Source organism: Lepisosteus platostomus, chromosome 5 (assembly GCF_059453375.1).
Source record: "Lepisosteus platostomus isolate fLepPlt1 chromosome 5, fLepPlt1.hap1, whole genome shotgun sequence".
Taxonomy (NCBI): domain Eukaryota; kingdom Metazoa; phylum Chordata; class Actinopteri; order Semionotiformes; family Lepisosteidae; genus Lepisosteus; species Lepisosteus platostomus.
The window spans coordinates 38,245,585-38,262,768 of record NC_142615.1 but is presented as its reverse complement, the minus strand read 5'-3'; the positions used below and the strand labels follow the sequence as shown (position 1 = coordinate 38,262,768).

Below are 17,184 nucleotides of genomic sequence, written 5' to 3'. Positions count from 1 at the left end.
ATGAACTAGGGTGGGAGCGGCGAGGGGAACTTAAACTAACATTAAGTTGTCAGAGACATTCATTTATATACAAACAAGAGACAGACAAAGTAATAATTCTACATTTACTTGTCCTACACTGATCAGACTAATTGAAATGTATGGAAGCCCGTTTCCGCACTATGGTATCTCAGAATTCCGACAGCTGGCAAGGCCTGGGTTCGAGCCAATGCAGTGAAACATGATCTAGGGTGGGAGCGGCAAAGGCACAAGCCCTTGAACCCCAATCCGTTACAATAACAAAAGGACAGACAATGAAATATGGGCTATTTCGAAGCCGCAAATGTGAGATATAAAGTCGCAATTACGATATATAATGTCGGAATTCTGGGTTTTTAAGTCACAATTCTCAGTTACTAAGTCGGAATTCTGAGATACCATAGCGCGTTATTTTTTACTCCCTGGCGGAAACAGGCTTCCATAGAAGTGGTCAGATTCAGAGCCTGTGCAGTTCGTGCTAATTAGAACAACGGCAGTACTGAACCCTCAGCACCTTACTGACTACTGAGCACACATTCAGCTGCTCGCCAGCTTTGTTACGCGCAGTTTTGCATTGCTATTGAGCTCAGAGCAGGAGCTGATCTTCAAACAGTACAGTGTTAAGTAGTCCGCAGCTTCGTGCAAAACAGTTCGACAGTTCATTGCAATTTACCCAACATGTTTTCTATAGCTTTCAGCTGCAGTTTATTTACATAAAGGAAATCTACTACTGAGGACCCTGATTGGTTTAAAAGCAACATGAGTCAGGCAGGAGTCAAACCTACAATCTTCTGAGCCGAAGTCAGATGCGTTATACATTACGTCACTGGCCCTAATCTTACGGTGCTCAACTGCACCATAGTGACCTCAGCGCCACTACTAGTAATACATTGCCCCCGGCCAAAATTTCTAAGAAAAAAAAATGTTTTCTATACTTGTCTGTTTAAAAATATTATATCTTATTATATTATATAAAAGACAAAGGGTTTGTATGTCGCACTAAAGTTTCGATTCATTTAGAACGCACAGAAAAACCATTTTCTTCCAAGAAATCATAGATTTGTCTCATCCTCCATACTATAATTCTCTCTTGTAGTAGTAAAGCATTTTGAGTCAAACCGAACAATATATTAAAGAAACAAGTAATAGGTTTATTCCATGCTGAAAAGAGACTTAAGAGAAAAAACACAACATTTCAGCTGTGAAACCTTCTTCAGGTTTGTTTTCTCTCTTCTCTTTTCAGCATGGAATAAACCTACAGTATTACTTGTTCCTTCGAAGATACGCATGCTGACGTAAATACCCACCTGAATATATTAAACGTTTCATCTATTTGATTATCATAATGTTCTCCTGAATCACTACTCGATAGAAGCCGCAGCTCAGGTGTTAGAAAGATTTGAAATCGGATCGGTGGATTTAGAGTCCAGACTGCGAACCGACAGCTGACACAGGTCTTTTATAGAACCGTTTTGATTTTCTCTACATCCCCGTGACGTCATTGTCCTGCCGACACACGGTACCATCTGGTTTCTGTCGCTGGGCGGTTTACCCTGTGGTCCATGTGGGTCCTCATGCCCCAGTATTACGACGGGGACACTAAACTGTAAACAGGTGCCGTCCGTCGGCTGAGAAGTGAAACCGAGGTCCTGACTCTCTGTGGCCTTTAAAAATCACAGGTCATCTCTTGCAAGAGTAGGGGTGTAACCCCGGCATCCTGGCCCAATTTCCCATTGGCCCTTACCAGTCATGGCCTCCTAATAATCCCCATCTCTGAACTGGCTTCATCACTCTGCTCTCCTCCCCACTGAGAGCTGATGTGGGGAGCGTTCTGGCGCACTATGGCTGCCGTCGCATCATCCAGGTGGAGCTGCACATTGGTGGTGGTGGAGGGGAGTCCCCATTACCTGTAAAGCTCTTTGAGTGGAGTGTCCAGAAAAGTGCTATATGTGTAAGCGATAATAATTATTATTATGTAAAATGCAATAAAAATATTATATTTGATTCAAAATCGATTAATGTAAAAACTGATAAAGCTAATGCTTTTTTCAGGGCTATATCTACTTTTTTTTTAAAAAGAGAAGTCTGTCGCGATTGTGAAACTTGGAGAAGATGTACCAGCGGGTGCCTTCACATCTCCAGCTCAGTCTCGCCTGTAGCTGCGAGAAGGTTAAAAGTGCACAAGTGATCTGTCTTTCGTCATTATCTAGCAGCTGTAGACGATGTTCGGGGATAATTTTGTTTTCAGCACAGGGAGTGAGAATGAGCTCAGTCCGGCTCCCAGAAGAATCCATCCTGGTTTGGTTACTGTGTGACAGTGAGTCTTTGGATCGCAAAGTGGAAAAAAAAAAAACAATTGCTCACATCGTGTGACTTCCACGAGAGGAAGGGAAGATATCACTTTAGAAAATCAGAACTGAATATTTGGATCCAGGGCCTCAATTTTATAAAATTATTAAAATAATAATTATTAAAATATCAGATTATGTTTCTGCAACGTTTCGTGCACAGTACGCCATTTTTATCTAAAAATAAAACAATAGTCACACTGAGGGCTTTACAAGCAGTATGGCATATTTTCCTCTTTTATATTTTTGCCACTTGATATCCAAACTGTTATACTCCCAAAAGTGCACAGTAGATTGCATTTAATAAAAATGTACAGTTCACCGCTGGTATAAACAGATGTGTGCCGTGTCTGCCTTTGTAACCATTTGTTTAAAAAATAAGTTCACAATACGAAAAAAACACAGAAAGCACAAACTTAATAATACAACGATACAAAATCAATACCAAACCATAAAGCCAATTAAGTAGCTATCCTTTGAAAACAGAGAACACCTTTATATCTACAAAAAACTTGACATTTATATGTATTTTTGAATTACAAAGCAGACAGAGTAGTCGCTGCATTAAAAGGTCAGATCTTGGCCAAAACAAGACAATCAGACATGAGCTGAATTCAAAACAGGAGCCTCGGCTTCGTCATTTATTGAGCTTTTGATCAACAACTGAATGAAACAGATTCAGTATTTTAACTATTTGATTAAAGTACCTTCCTTCGAGCCGGAGTCAAACCAGAAATCTAAGGATTCCCAGCTGTTTCCACTACAGTCCTCCACTCTACCAGCTGGGATATATCGAAGGGATATTAGGTGCTGCTCTCTGGCACATACTGCCCGATGTAGTGAAATGTTCTGGATTATTTAAATCCCAGATCGACATCGTTTCCAACTTGTTTCCTTAGTCTTTTTTACTTTGAATTTAAGCCACGAACCAGGATTCTACTGTCTAAACGTCCGGGGATATTACAAAAGGTTTGATGGGGCATCAATCATTCCAGGCGAAAATGGACTCCTTTTCTTTCTCGAGGGATCATATTAAACATTTCATTTGGATCGAGAAGAGAATCATCATGAGGCACAAAACAAACAGTTTCATTCTGTCTTTATTAAAAGCTGTATCACAGCTAATGCATGTAAAGATTTTAGTATGCGATTGTGAGAGTTCAGTTATCCCGAGGAGTGAAGAGAACTGAACTTTAGTAAATTCATATTTAAATAGAGTGTAAATCTTCAAAGTGTTTTGTCACTGGAAATTATTTACACGAGTCTACCATAAGGGGGGGGGGCATTTCACGTGGACATTTGTCTATTGGATCTTAAGCCCTTAACCACTCAGACATCCTGGTCTATGTCTATGCTTTTTTCACAAGGGTTCATTTCTGTACACTGGTGGTTCCCAGGGGAAAACAGGGTTATTGAGCCATTGGGAATTCAGAGAATAAGTTGTGTGGGTGAATGTAACCGTGCCCTAAAGTAAAAAAAACCTCTTAGATGAAGCACTACAGATGCAGCCCCTGAAAGTGTATAAGACTAACAATTATAGTACTGCTGACACAAATGTAGCCTCTACATCAGACCAAAATAGCGATGTGTTCATTTAATCCTATAAAGGATCTCCTCATGAACCTGTGCCATTCATCAATGGAAATAGAAGCCATTGGAATACGATACATGTTTACCTTCAACCGTGCAGCTGCCGGATGTACTTGTTTCAGCTCCCTGAAGTTGCCCCCCCTACAGACAGCACAAATTATGAAACTCACCTCATTCGTTAGTGCTACGTTTGTGCTGGTTTGTGCCATTGAAAGTAATGCTTGTGCTATATTAATAATATTTTCGTGGAAATACAGAAGTTTCAATTTTAAAACTTATATTTGAATGGAAATGTGGTTTTGAGTTAAATATTAGCGTGTTCATGTAATTAGTTTGTGTTTGTCATTACTATATATATATTTCCATATTACTAGAATGTGTAGCTGAAGTTTACTAGTTTTTATGTGTTTTTATGATGATTAGCCAGATGTTGATTACAATATTGTATATAATGTATAATTTGAACTACATATTTTTCAGGTGTGAATGATTGTATATTTTTCAGAATACATTTCTAAACCAAATCATTGGCTTTATTTAATAGTTTCTACACCTGTAAAACCTATCTTTGATGTATAATACTTGTACTAAGCTAAATCAAGCTGACAGAGATGCACTGCCATAGTTTTTCTGCACTTTTAGTTAAGAGGAGAAGAAATAACTGGCATTTTTCTGTCCTGATAAGCAAGATTTGTATTTTATCTTTCAGAAGTTGTGTGAAGTTGAAACAACTTGTTCCATAAAGGAAATGAACACTTGCTTCAAAGTAAATCAAGACGTATGTCTCTCTTGCAGTGTGTGCTCTTATCTGTCCATCTCTCTCTCCTCTTCTCTCACTTTGACAGTCTCTGCAGAGTATCTGAAGGGGATGTAACACCACTTGGCAAAGAAGAAAAATTGATTTTGATATTTTGTTGTACTATGTAAGAGGAAATTCGAAAAAGAACATTTATTTATACAGTAATGAATTTGTTAGTCATCTTGGGTAAATTTCATATTCATAAGTCAAATGGTTTAATAATACTCCCTCTTGTAGTATTTTTGAGGTGGGGTTTAAATTGTATTTAAATTCCATAAAGAACATGAAAAATGCCAAAGCAAGGAAAACATTTGATATATGTAAAAATATAACTTGGTTACATAAATATTTACCTCATTACCGCTGGCAGTTAATAGTTTTTTGTTCTTTTTATGTTTTCTTTCTTTTATCTGTATTTTCTCCTCTACTTGTATTTGTTAGGGAGCTGCGAGGGCACATTCCCAGAGAACCCCAATCCGTTACAATACCCTTAATTAAAAAGAAAGGCTAAGTTTTATACCTGACTAGATTATATGATTTTCATGATGAAATGCAGTAATGCATTAAGTTAAATCATTGGGCCTATTTATAATGTAGCGCCACGCAGGGCACTTTAGCCATGCGCATGCAAGACGGGCTGAGAACAGCACCTGGGGACTGTATATAGTGGGATACAGTCTCTTCCCTCGTGTGTGTGTATGTTAGTATGCTGTAGGTGCAGCACTGTAACCCCTGTCCCTGTGTGTGTACCTTTCCCGATTCGAGTTGATAAATGTGTTGTTCAACCCCATTCCCTGAGTCCCACGCCTGCTCCATTCTGTACCGAGACCTGCGGTCGATACAATATTTAAAGTTCGAATACCATTTTATGTTCTGTCGTGATTGTTGATGGTAAAGCTTAGACCTACTTGTTTTAAAATGTGATTATAGATCATGTATTTGTTGAGTGACACATGCCAAGCTTAGTAGTTATTTTTTCCATTGAGTTCCAATACACCCAATAACTATAAATAACAACAGATTTTTCTCACGAAACACTGTTATTCTTAACAATGGCAGTGCGCCAAAAAAGTATTGCTTTAAATGAAAGACATTGTGCAGGACACATACACTGTCCACACAGTTAAACTTGGTTTTCTTTTACAGCATGTCAGTCATTTATTTTCTTTTCTCTTAGAAACAGTAAGAGTCCCATTTTGTGCCTATCTATATGCTTTTGCTTAAATGGTTGTTAAATTCTGATGTCATGTTTGCTTCATATTCGTTTTCACAACTTTATTTCATCTCACTGAAGAACCAAAACCGACACCATATAATGAAAGTATTGTCAATCGATTGTTTTTCAATCAACTTGTAATGCTTTTTGCTAAACGACTTCAGGGGCGGGATTAACAAAGAAGTACTTTATACTCGCTCGTTAAATGACCGATTAAGAGGGGTTTTGGGACGCGCATGACAAAGTAGCTCGTACGTTAGGTACGTACATCGTAAAGCTGCTCCGTTCGTCTCTAAGATTAATCGTTTTTGGGAAACTCACCCCAGACTGGTTTGCGCTGTCCAAATAACAGTATGCGAATTTAAGCTTTTTAAAATAAGAGTACAATATAATAGATGCTCCAAAAGCGTTACTCCTGCACTGGCTGCTATTTGGAACGCCGTCATAAATTACACGAGTTTTATGCAGCTGGCTTTTGTGCTTCCAATGCATTGCAATCAGGAAAATAAACCAATTAGAAATGTGCAATACAACATCTGTTCTCGAAAATGAAAACTGTTTCACACTGACATCGCTTCTTCTGAAATAATCCAGATTGTGAAGACGACTGCGCCCTAGCAGATCAAAATATTACAAAAAGGCTGTAAAGCACACTCTGAATCGATCCAAATATTTGATTTCCGCGATTCGTTTAGGCAACAACAGGCTACAGCAGGCAACGTGGTGCTTCTCCAGCAAAGCATTTCTCAGTTTTGTGAACTAATGGTGCTTTCAGCTCACCCATCTGCGTAGCTTGTCAGGATGGCCGAGAAGTCTAAAGCTCCAGACTCAAGGATTCCTGTCTTTCTATTGTTTGGGTGTTCTGGTCTCTGAATAGAGGCGTGGGTTCAAATCCCACTCCTGACAGCTACTGTCTCTTCCCTGTCTTGCATGTTTCCCGTCTTGTTGTGCTCACTGGCAATGACAGGAAAAGGAAAACGGAGAAACCGCTTTGCGGGGACATGATGGACAGGATTGCGCTTAGATTTCTACCTTAAGAACTGTTTGGGCTGCCAGTGATCGAGGAAAGATTTACGGCAAGGTATGCATTCAAATGTGAAAGACCGAAATATAAATCCAGGAGAAGATTTATTAAAACATATTGTTTTCCTTGCGGTTTTTCCTGTATTTCATTAAATGGGGGGCATTGTGAAATCAACCTGTATCCCTATGGAATGCAGAGTGACAGCGGCAGGAGCACAGAGGATTATATCAGAGCTCGAACAGAGAGTTTGAAAATCTAGGGAAAGTGATTTATAGATCGTTTTCATTATACTTTCCCATATGCTCCGCCTTACTGAAGTATTTTATCATTTTAGCCTCTATTTCTATACTTTACAGTAGACAGTGTTTAGCCAGAGAAGAGGGATACAAGCGCTGTATCCCCACAGCAGCCACCGATTCCAATAAGGAGAACAATGTGTGTCCTCTACAGCCGTCACTGAAGCACAACACACGTTTGGCTTGACATCACTCAAGCAAAATAGTGCAATGGCAGGTGGAAGAGGAAAATGACCCTCAAGAATGGAAAAAGATTATCATCTTGAGCGCGCCAAATCGTGTCCGAAGGGGCTGATTTTCTCGACGAGGTGGCCGAGTGGTAAAGGCGATGGACTACTAGTCCATTGTGCTTTGCATGCGTGGGTTTGAATCCCATCCTCGTCAGTTTGTACTTCTAACTTGTGATCTGTTTCTAAGGGTTTGTGCACTTTTGCTACTGTAGTAGAGCAGTAATACTTCTAGCATTGGCTGAACTGACTTACAGCAGTAGCTGACAGACAATAGTCTCTTAATATTTAGGTTACATTTATGTTTTGTACTGCTTTCACCTTATAATAATACTAGTCTTGATGAACGATTTAGGGACATGGTGCATCTTGAAAAATGTTTTTGTTAATTTCAATGTGGAAAAACTGCACTTACCAGAAGCTGAAACAGGTCGTGTTTACATAATGCACAATGCAATAGCAACGTTTGGAGTTGAATCTTGCTACGAGTTACCTGTTACAGGAGGCGTTTTAGGACTTTTTTAGCTCAGATAAAGCTATCAATTCATCTTACATTTCTACTACATCAGTATTAGCAACATTATCTTTACCTAGCACTAAATGTAGCTTTAAATAAAAGTGCATTTTAAAACATATGTAAAAATAAATGCTATTCCATATATTGTAACTTTGTGGTATTTAGAATGTTTATCTGAGGATGCAAGGGAAAGTATTATACCTTGCGAAACATCCAAGACAAAGGTAAAAGAGGCTCATATTTTAATACAATTTTTGATCAAAAGAAAACCACAATCTGTATGATATCATCGTCAATATCACAAAATATTGACGTTCAGTTGAAAAATTTGAAGAAACTCTCCAAGAAGCAACTGCAGTAGGAGTTTTGATTTGAGCCGATGTTTGCACCTTAATAATCCATTCGTCCTCGAAAGAAGCAAAAACAGGGATGTTTCGAGTGTCACCATGATCCTCTTCTCAATCCAAAAGAAAGGTGTTATATGGTCCCGATCCCACTAGAAAAAGAGTCAATTTCTGCCTGCACTGATGTCCCTCCAAACATTTTGTAAGACCTCTGGAAGATTATACAGTAGAATCCTGGTCCATTTCTTCTACTAAACAAGACTATGGGAGTGCGTATTTTTATGTCGAACTGGGATTTAAATAAACAGGAACGCTACACTACATTGGGATACACATATGGCAAAACGTGTGCGTTTGGAGTCGACCTTTCGATAGCTCAGTTGCTAGGGCGTAAAACTGTTTAAAAAAAGCAGCCGGCGATTATGTCGCTGTTTTGAATCCGGCTCGAAGGATGGTGTTTCTTGTTTCTTAACTTTGACGTTCACCGAAAGCTCAGTTAACAGAGAAGCAGAGGCTCCTGTTCTGAATTCTCTTCACATCTAATTGTCTTGCTTTGACCTTTAAAATGCGCTCTGACTGTTCACTCTTCCTAACACAATTAAAGACCTGCGGAAAAAACTCGGTTTCGGGAGTTTAGTTCAGTGGTAGCGCGCACATACTCTATGAAGCTTCGTTTTCAATTGCTGGCGTCTCCACTCTGGATTCTTTTTAAACGCGATATCTTTCCTTCCTTGTGTGACTTCCCTCGTGTGTGAATTTCAGGGAGACACATAAACCCTTTGTCTGAAGAGACAAAAGAAAAATTTTTTTTTTAAACCAGACAAAATGAAAGACGTAGTAATTATAGACACGTACAAAACACGTGAATCTAATTGAGAACATATGGACCGGGGCGATGTACAGTATTACTAGTAGCGGCTCTGAGCTCATTGTAGTGCAGTTGAGTAAGGGGATAGTAGGGCCAGTGGCGCAATGGATAACGTGTCTGACTTCGGATCAGAAGATTGTAGGTTTGATTCCTGCCTGGCTTGTGAAGCTTTTAAACCACGCTACTCAACACTGTCACCTAGTGTGTGCGGTCCTACACAACCCTACTATCGACTGGATGAGTCTCCTTTTCCATCTCCAGTTCATTCCACACATTCCGCCTGTTTCACCACCGTTATTGTTGGACCACAGCCACAGATATGTTCTTTCGAACAACTGTCCCAGTGAGCATTGATTCGTCGAATATACTTATATTCACGGCGAAAATACGGCTATACATATATATACGTCGCCTCGACGTATAATCAACGTCGAATTGCAACCGTAAAATCGACGACATGAATAAACGCATATTTAACGTCGATGTTACGTCCCAGTGTGTGTTCTGTGTGTGTTTTTTTCTGTTCCACACTGCTGACCCTTGATTGTTCTCCCTTCCCCATTGGCCCACCATCCCTCCACTGTTTCAGTATGATGTGATCGTTAATTAGCCTCAGCCGATCAGAACACATTTTATTCTTTTGTTTTTTATGTTTTTATGTTTTCATTTTATGCCTTTCGTTTGACTTCGGTCCCGTTCGGTTTTGGTTATTGCTTCGCTTCGCTTCGCTCCTGGTTATTGCTTCGGCTTCGTTGTTGGTTTGTTTTGCTTTGTGTTTGTGTATTTTCGTATAGCTTCGGCTTCGTTGTTTTGTTGGATTTACGTTAGTTTCTTTGTACTTTCGTTTGTTTGTGTGTTCATCCTTGTTTTGTCATTACCTTGCCCCAGTGTTACATGTTCAACTTCTGTGTTCTTTTTGTACCCTGCTCCTATTTATTACTCTTGTTTTCCCTTATTTGTCTTCCTGGTTCACTTGTGTTTTTGTGTGAACTTTTGTATATAAGGTTAGTTTAGGTTGTTGGGTACACTTACACACTTAGTTGATTTTGTATTAGTACACTAGTTTAGTACGGGTGAGTGCCGTTTGTCTTGTATGGTTTTGGGTAGTCAGTGCAGGTTAGCTAGGGTGTTGAAGACGCCGAAGACCGTGTGTTTCGGGTTTTCTTTTGTAGTCAGATTAGCTTTCCCTCACTGTCCTAGCCAGCTCCATTTTGTTTGTTATTTTCTTTCCTTTGGCACCACTCTAGTTCCTTACCCTTGTTATCATACTTCCTAGTCCCTCACCAAAACCCCCCTGCTTCCAAAAGAATTATCCTAAATGTTACACCCCTTTTCCCCTAGACACTTGGGGTCGTAACATTATTGGGGGCTCGTCTGGGATATCAAATTCCTGCCCTAAGGATTTTTTTTTGTGTTGCAGAATTTTGGTGTTGGTGCAGGATTTTGATTTGTGGATTGTGTTTTGGCAAGGTACTGTAATTATGGCTACTTTTGATTTGTGAAAGTTTGTGGAGGAACCTTCCTTTGAGCAGCTGGATAAGTATAGGAAGGATGAATTGCGCCAAATTGCTGATCACTTCCAGATTCAGGTTTCGACACAAGCTCTTAAAAGGGACCTCAAGAGAGCTGTGGTGGATAGGTTAGTGGAGTTAGAGGTCATTGCATTAGCGAGCAAGGACGCCGGTTCTCCTGGGGCTGGTGCTAAACCTGCTATGATGGTGGAAGAACAGGACGAGGTGCAGGGGGTGGCTGAAGACTTAGCGGAGACTGAGGTCAAGGCCACCTTGCCTCCCTTTGAACCGTTCTCTCCGGTCTCCACCAGGTCAAAAAGCGATACTCGCCTGAAAGTTCGTTTGGCCCGCTTGCACATGGAGGCGCAGGAAAAAGCCCAAGTACGCCAGGCAGAATTTGACTAGCGCCTTGCAATTCGTAAGATGGAGATCGAGGCGGAGAAAGAGGTTAAGCTCCGACAACTTGAGCTAGAAGCACGAAAGAATGCTCCTGCTGTGCAGCCGACCCACTCCGAGGCCTCTAGCGTGTCTCCTTTGCAAGATCCACTCTCTACCACCTTTGATGTGTAGCGGCGAGGCTTAATAATAAGGCAGAATTAAGTGTTTCTGAGCTTCCCAAATGAGGCCTCATTTCTCTGTTCATCTCTGTGGTGCAGCCACAGAGAAACCATTCATGCAAGGTGATTTAAGGTCCAAGGACAGCTCCCAAAGGGGGATGCACTTAGCTAAGCCTGGCTATCATGATCAATGGTCATCCATTGGTGCCTATCTGTCTAGGGAGTGCGAGTTGGACATCTGGATTGCATTCCTAAGTGTCAGGACTAAGTGACTCATATCTCACCTTGATCAACCAATCAGGGACTGGTAGGGCCGAGTAACCCACGTGGGACTCTGATGCCCATGGAACTTTCAGCCAATCAATGAGCTGAAGTTCCTCCAGGTAAAAACAGGCAACACAGAGAGCCTGGGAGATTCAGACAAGATTCAGATTCAGATTCAGATTCAACAAGATTCTGTGAGAATTCCAGGGCAGGACGGCCCAGGAGCAGAAGGCTCCCAAGGGCAGAACATTCTCGCAGCGCGCCTCCTGACCATCCTGAGACTCAGCCCGGACAACCACGGAACGGCCAGTGTGTCCGAGTGCCAGAACTTTCCTTTGTTCTAAGAGTCTAGAGTGGAGGTTGCCAGAGAGTAACCAGCAGCAGGCCTCCTGAACAGGTCGGAACTGTGGAAAGCTGAATCACTATTCAGAACTAGCTCTTCATCAGGAACGAACCAGTCCTCTTCCTGACTTGCTGGGACCCACAGTCATCTTTTCTCCTGTGCACAAACTTTGCTAGTTAATGCCAACAGTGAGCATCAGCAGCGCACCGTCGCAAGCCGCACAGCACAGCCTGGCACGGAGCCAGAGAGCGCGGATTGGACAGCAACAGCCTGCAACTGTTTCTTTGTGCCCGCAGGAGATCTGAATCCCCAAAGATTGGATGAGTATTCAACTTCAATGCATTACAGCTCGAGAATTCAATTGTTATCCCAACCAGTTGATATCAATTTAATTCCTAAGAGTTATGTACTTGTTTGAGTATCTAATGTAGAAGTTGTAACCAAGTTCACTTTACGAAACGGTCTTAATGAATGATATACTGAACGTATGTCCTCTTGATGTGTAACACTTTGTAACTGATTGAATATATATCTTTTGTATTCTGATAACCCTCTCGATAAGATCTGTTAGGTTTATATGCATATTCTATGTATTAATAAATGTATCCTCGTGTATTAGTACCTGTGTGTGCGCGTTGTTTGAGTTATGTCGCATGGTTGGATTCTAAAGCCATCAAAAGAATCAACTTTGTGATTTACTGCTACAATTAATAATTGTCTCAGTAAATGCCCAAACCCTACAGAACTGGTGCCTTCAGAGAGCCACTATGATTACATATTTGGCGTCCCTGAACCGGCTATGAATCACTGCAGATGTAAGTAAGCACATTGCTTTAGTTCCTCTGTTTAGGGAGACGGAAGTTGATTCATACTTTGGTGCATTCGAGCGAATTGCCACATCACTTCGTTGGCCTAAGGAGGTTTGGTCACTGCTTTTGCAGTGTAGATTAGTGGGCAAAGCTCAGGAAGTTTGTTCTACACTTTCTTTAGAAGAAAGTTTGAATTACAATACTGTGAAAGCTGCTATCTTACGGGCTTACGAATTAGTTCCTGAGGCTTATAGACAACGCTTCATAAATCATCGTAAAGTGTCAGACCAGACATTTGTTGAATTTGCTAGAGAGAAGGGCACTCTCTTTGATAAATGGGTTGTAGCCAGTAAAGTGAGTTACTTTAACTCATTGCGTGAGTTAATGCTCTTAGAGGAATTTAAGAACTGTTTGCCTGAACGCATTGTTGTGTATTTGAATGAGCAAAAAGTAACTACTTTAGCGCAAGCCGCTGTTTTGGCAGATGAGTTCGTGCTCACGCACAAGAACGTTTTCACATCTGCACGTGTGGAGAAGACTTTGTCTACTCTAAGTTCCCAGTCTCAGTCTCTCCAAGTAAAAACTAGTTCCTCACGTCCTAAAGAGGAGCGTGAATGTTTTTATTGTCACAAGAGAGGTCATATAACTGCAGATTGTTTGGCCCTAAAACGTAAGCAACAGCAACATCCTAAGAGTGCTGGGTTTGTTAAGACTGTTTCCCGTTCTGCTATTCCTTTGTCTAGTGAATACAGTCTCCTTGACCCTTGTTATGAACCGTTTATTATTGAAGGATTCGTTTCGCTTCACGTTCTGCTGGTACTGAACCCGGAATTCTCACCATGCAGTTGAGTTCTATCTGTACACCACATAGATAATCTAAACAAAATAGAGCTGTACAGGATACGCAGTGTGGAGCTCACACAGCGAATATCCTTGAACACAAGAGAAAAGGCACAGTTCACATCTGCTAGACATCATGTCCGACTTTAGAGACATTTACATCAGAGAATGGAACTCTAGAAGTTTTAGATCTCTTTTTTTATTACAGGTTCAAACAAACCTGTAAGTTAGGGAGTTTCAGGACACTTTTGTTTCATTAAAAAGTGTGTGAAGCTTTTAAATGTAATTTGAAAAAAACCCCGCTATTGGACATTAGCTGGTGCTTTTTGTAACAATTTGCTATTTCATGCTGGAAAGAAAAGGAACAGACCCAACGTTTGCTTTCAGATGCAGTTTCCCAGTGGGCAAAAGACATAATATACGTCTATTAAACGCACAATTTAGAGACGTATAAATGTGGTCCGCAATTCGTCTAGAATGAAATTCTAATATACGTCTATTGTTATACGTCAATTATACGTCTATGATTAGATGTTCATTATACATAAATGGTTGGAGTTCTATTATATGGATAAATTTAGAGGACTGTTATACATATATGGTTGGAGTTCCGGATAACTTTAGAGGTCTATTATACGGATAACTTTAGAGGACTATAATACGTATATGGTTAATAACAAAATTAATTGCTTACACTTATATAGCGCTTTTTCTGGACACTCCACTCAAAGCGCTTTACAGGTAATGGGGACTCCCCTCCACCACCACCAATGTGCAGCATCCACCTGGATGATGCGACAGCAGCTATAGTGCGCCAGAACGCTCACCACACATCAGCTATCAGTGGGGAGGAGAGCAGAGTAATGTATCCAGTTCATAGAGTGGGGATTATTAGGAGGCCATGATTGGTAAGGGCCAATTGGAAATTTGGCCAGGACGCCGCGGTTACACCCCTACTCTTTTTGAGAAACGCCCTGGGATTTTTAATGACCACAGAGAGTCAGGACCTCAGTTTTATGTCTCATCCGAAGGACGGATGTCCGAAGGATCCGAAGGACGGTTAGGTTTATTATACATCAGAGATAGGTTTTACAGGTGTAGTAGAAACTAGTAAACCAAGCCAATGATTTGGTTTAGAAATTAATTCTGAAAATACACATTCATAGCTGAAAAATATGTATTTCAAATTATACATTGTATACAATCAATCAACAATCAACTTATGGGCAACTAGTCTTAAACTTCAGCTACAAATTCTGGTAACATGGCAATATACAGTATAATAATGACAAACACAAACTAATTACATTAACACAATATTTAACTCAAAACCACATTTTGATTCAAATATAAATTTTAAAATGTAAAAATTTCCAAGAAAAAAAAATATTACAATGGAAGTTAAGACAATTTTTGTCCACCATTTGCAAACCCTGTCTAATTGTCCTAACAGGACCAGAAACCTATTATTTTCAGTGTCCAGATCTCCAGGCCCCCTGCCTTGCATATGCATTCTTCAAGTAACGCATTGCGTGCTCCTTTATATGTTTTTCTGTCGATGTAGGGTGGGACTTCAAAACCGCAGCTAGGAGAAAATTATATAATATTACTACTCAAATAAATGATGAGAAATATCTTCTTGAGTATAATCTAAAAAATGAACCATTAAGGTTTACTAAGCTCAAAGCTGAAATAAACAGATAAAATTTGGCTTGCATCATAGCAGTTGAGCAATACAGTCTGTCCTAATTAAAGAGTACCCAAAGTTTGAAAGTACAACATAGAATAAGAATAATTAGAGAAACAGCAAAACTATTTTGTGTCATCTTCCCCATTCACAGTATTTTTCTGTGCCATTTTTTGCTTATTCACATACTATTTTAATCAAAATAATATTAAGTAAGATCTGTATGTATTCAGATAGTATTATTATTTATACTTACTCGTCAAAAGAGGATTGCTGAGATATTTGCGGATAAATACTTCAATCTTCTACAATTGAAAAACGTGTCCAAAATGGTGACCAACGAATACTAGCAATGCATTGTGGTGTATAACCGGAAAATATGCTTGGTTAGATATTTTCTCAACGTATGCATTTATTAATGTTGTCGATATTATGGTTGAAATTTAACATTGATAATACATCTCAGTTATGTGCCCCCCTGATGTGCATTTTTAACGCATGCAGTTAGTAAGGATCGGTCACTGTCGTAAGGTATTATATATAATGACATTATGGAATAGGATGGGGACAGGCCTGGCGTCACGGGGGGAGGGAGGAGTGTCACCCTTTCAGTTTTGGGCAAAAGGATTTACTTAACTTGCGCCCTAATAAAATAGTTGTACTTTGTCAATGGTCAGACAACACTAATTGACACTAACAGTCACTCGGACTGTTTGATGTGCAGGAGGACTCTCCATCCAGGAAGGGCACGTACTGTATCAGTGTGTCAACATTACGATCCTGTTTGCTCAGGATGGACCGATTCCTTGCAGTAGTTTATCATTATACTTAAAATCGTTATATAACTAGGAATAGTTATAGCAGTCTGTGCTTTCTGTTGGTTTTTACAACTATTTTTTCTTAACGATTCAGAACCTCCATTGATGTAGCTGCAAAAATGAACGCTTGTGGTACTTTTCGGTCCAGGCAATCCAAACCACGAGAGTGACGAAAAATGTGAAACTGAACTTCATCGCAAATACCAGATTGCTAGTCGTTATCTTCTATCATGAAGCACTAATCAATGGCATAGCTGCGAGATTTCATTTGGGTAGCTGCACCGTACAGCTCCGTTTCAACCGAAATATCACCCCCCCTCAAAATTTCAGACGCCCCCCTACAGATTTTTCCCCGGGCACCGCGCACTGATGGGGGACGGGGTGTCCAGGATATGGTATCAACTTTTCTTAAGAAAATAAAAATAGAAACTCTATAGGCACTCAAACATTTTACTGTTTTTTTTTCAGGCAGGGGGCAAGACCCCTCCGCAGAACCTTTGTATGCAAAGCTGTGTAAATAAATTAATTACTGCGAAAACAATTTACTTCGTACACTATGCAGATTGTCGTATACTCCTAGTTGCGGCACACACGATACATACAGTAAAAAGCCTCAGGCACTGTGTTAGATGTGTTTTCAACGTTATATATGCATTTATTAATGTCGTCAATTTTACGGTTGCAATTCAACATTGATTATACGTCGCGGCAATGTATATATACGTATAGCTATATTATCGCTGTGATATATACGTATATTTGACGAATCACTGCCCACTGGGAAGCCAGGGTATCGGCTTGTTACCCTCTCCCACCCCTCTTTGTGTACAGTAGAGCCTCCTGTCCTGACTGGAGGAGCTCACCCAGCTGTGTCTGGAGAGAAGCCAGGGTATCAGCTTGTTAACCCCTTCCACCCCTCTCTGTGTACAGTAGAGCCACCTGTCCTGACTGGAGGAGCTCATCTAGCTGTCTGGGGAGAAGCCAGGATATCAGCTTGTTCCCCTCTCCCACCCCTCTCTGTGTACAGTAGAGCCTCCTATCTTGACGGGAGGAGCTGATCCAGCTGTGCCTGGAGAGATAGCCAGGTTATCGGCTTGTTCCACACCCC

The 17,184-nt window shown here is 40.4% G+C and overlaps 2 protein-coding genes and 1 non-coding gene across 3 annotated transcripts in view; 2 read left to right on the top strand and 1 right to left on the bottom strand.

The window, feature by feature from the left end:
- The window catches only part of LOC148666183 (antigen WC1.1-like), a 648,305-nt gene that overhangs the window by 223,604 nt on the left and 407,517 nt on the right, over positions 1–17,184 (top strand). The window lies entirely within an intron of this gene.
- Positions 1–17,184, bottom strand: part of LOC148666241 (CD5 antigen-like) — a 191,635-nt gene that overhangs the window by 144,971 nt on the left and 29,480 nt on the right. The gene's annotated exons all lie outside the window — the stretch shown is intronic.
- Positions 7,594–7,675, top strand: trnas-acu (transfer RNA serine (anticodon ACU)). Its single transcript has one exon. It is a non-coding gene; the product is annotated as a tRNA-Ser (tRNA).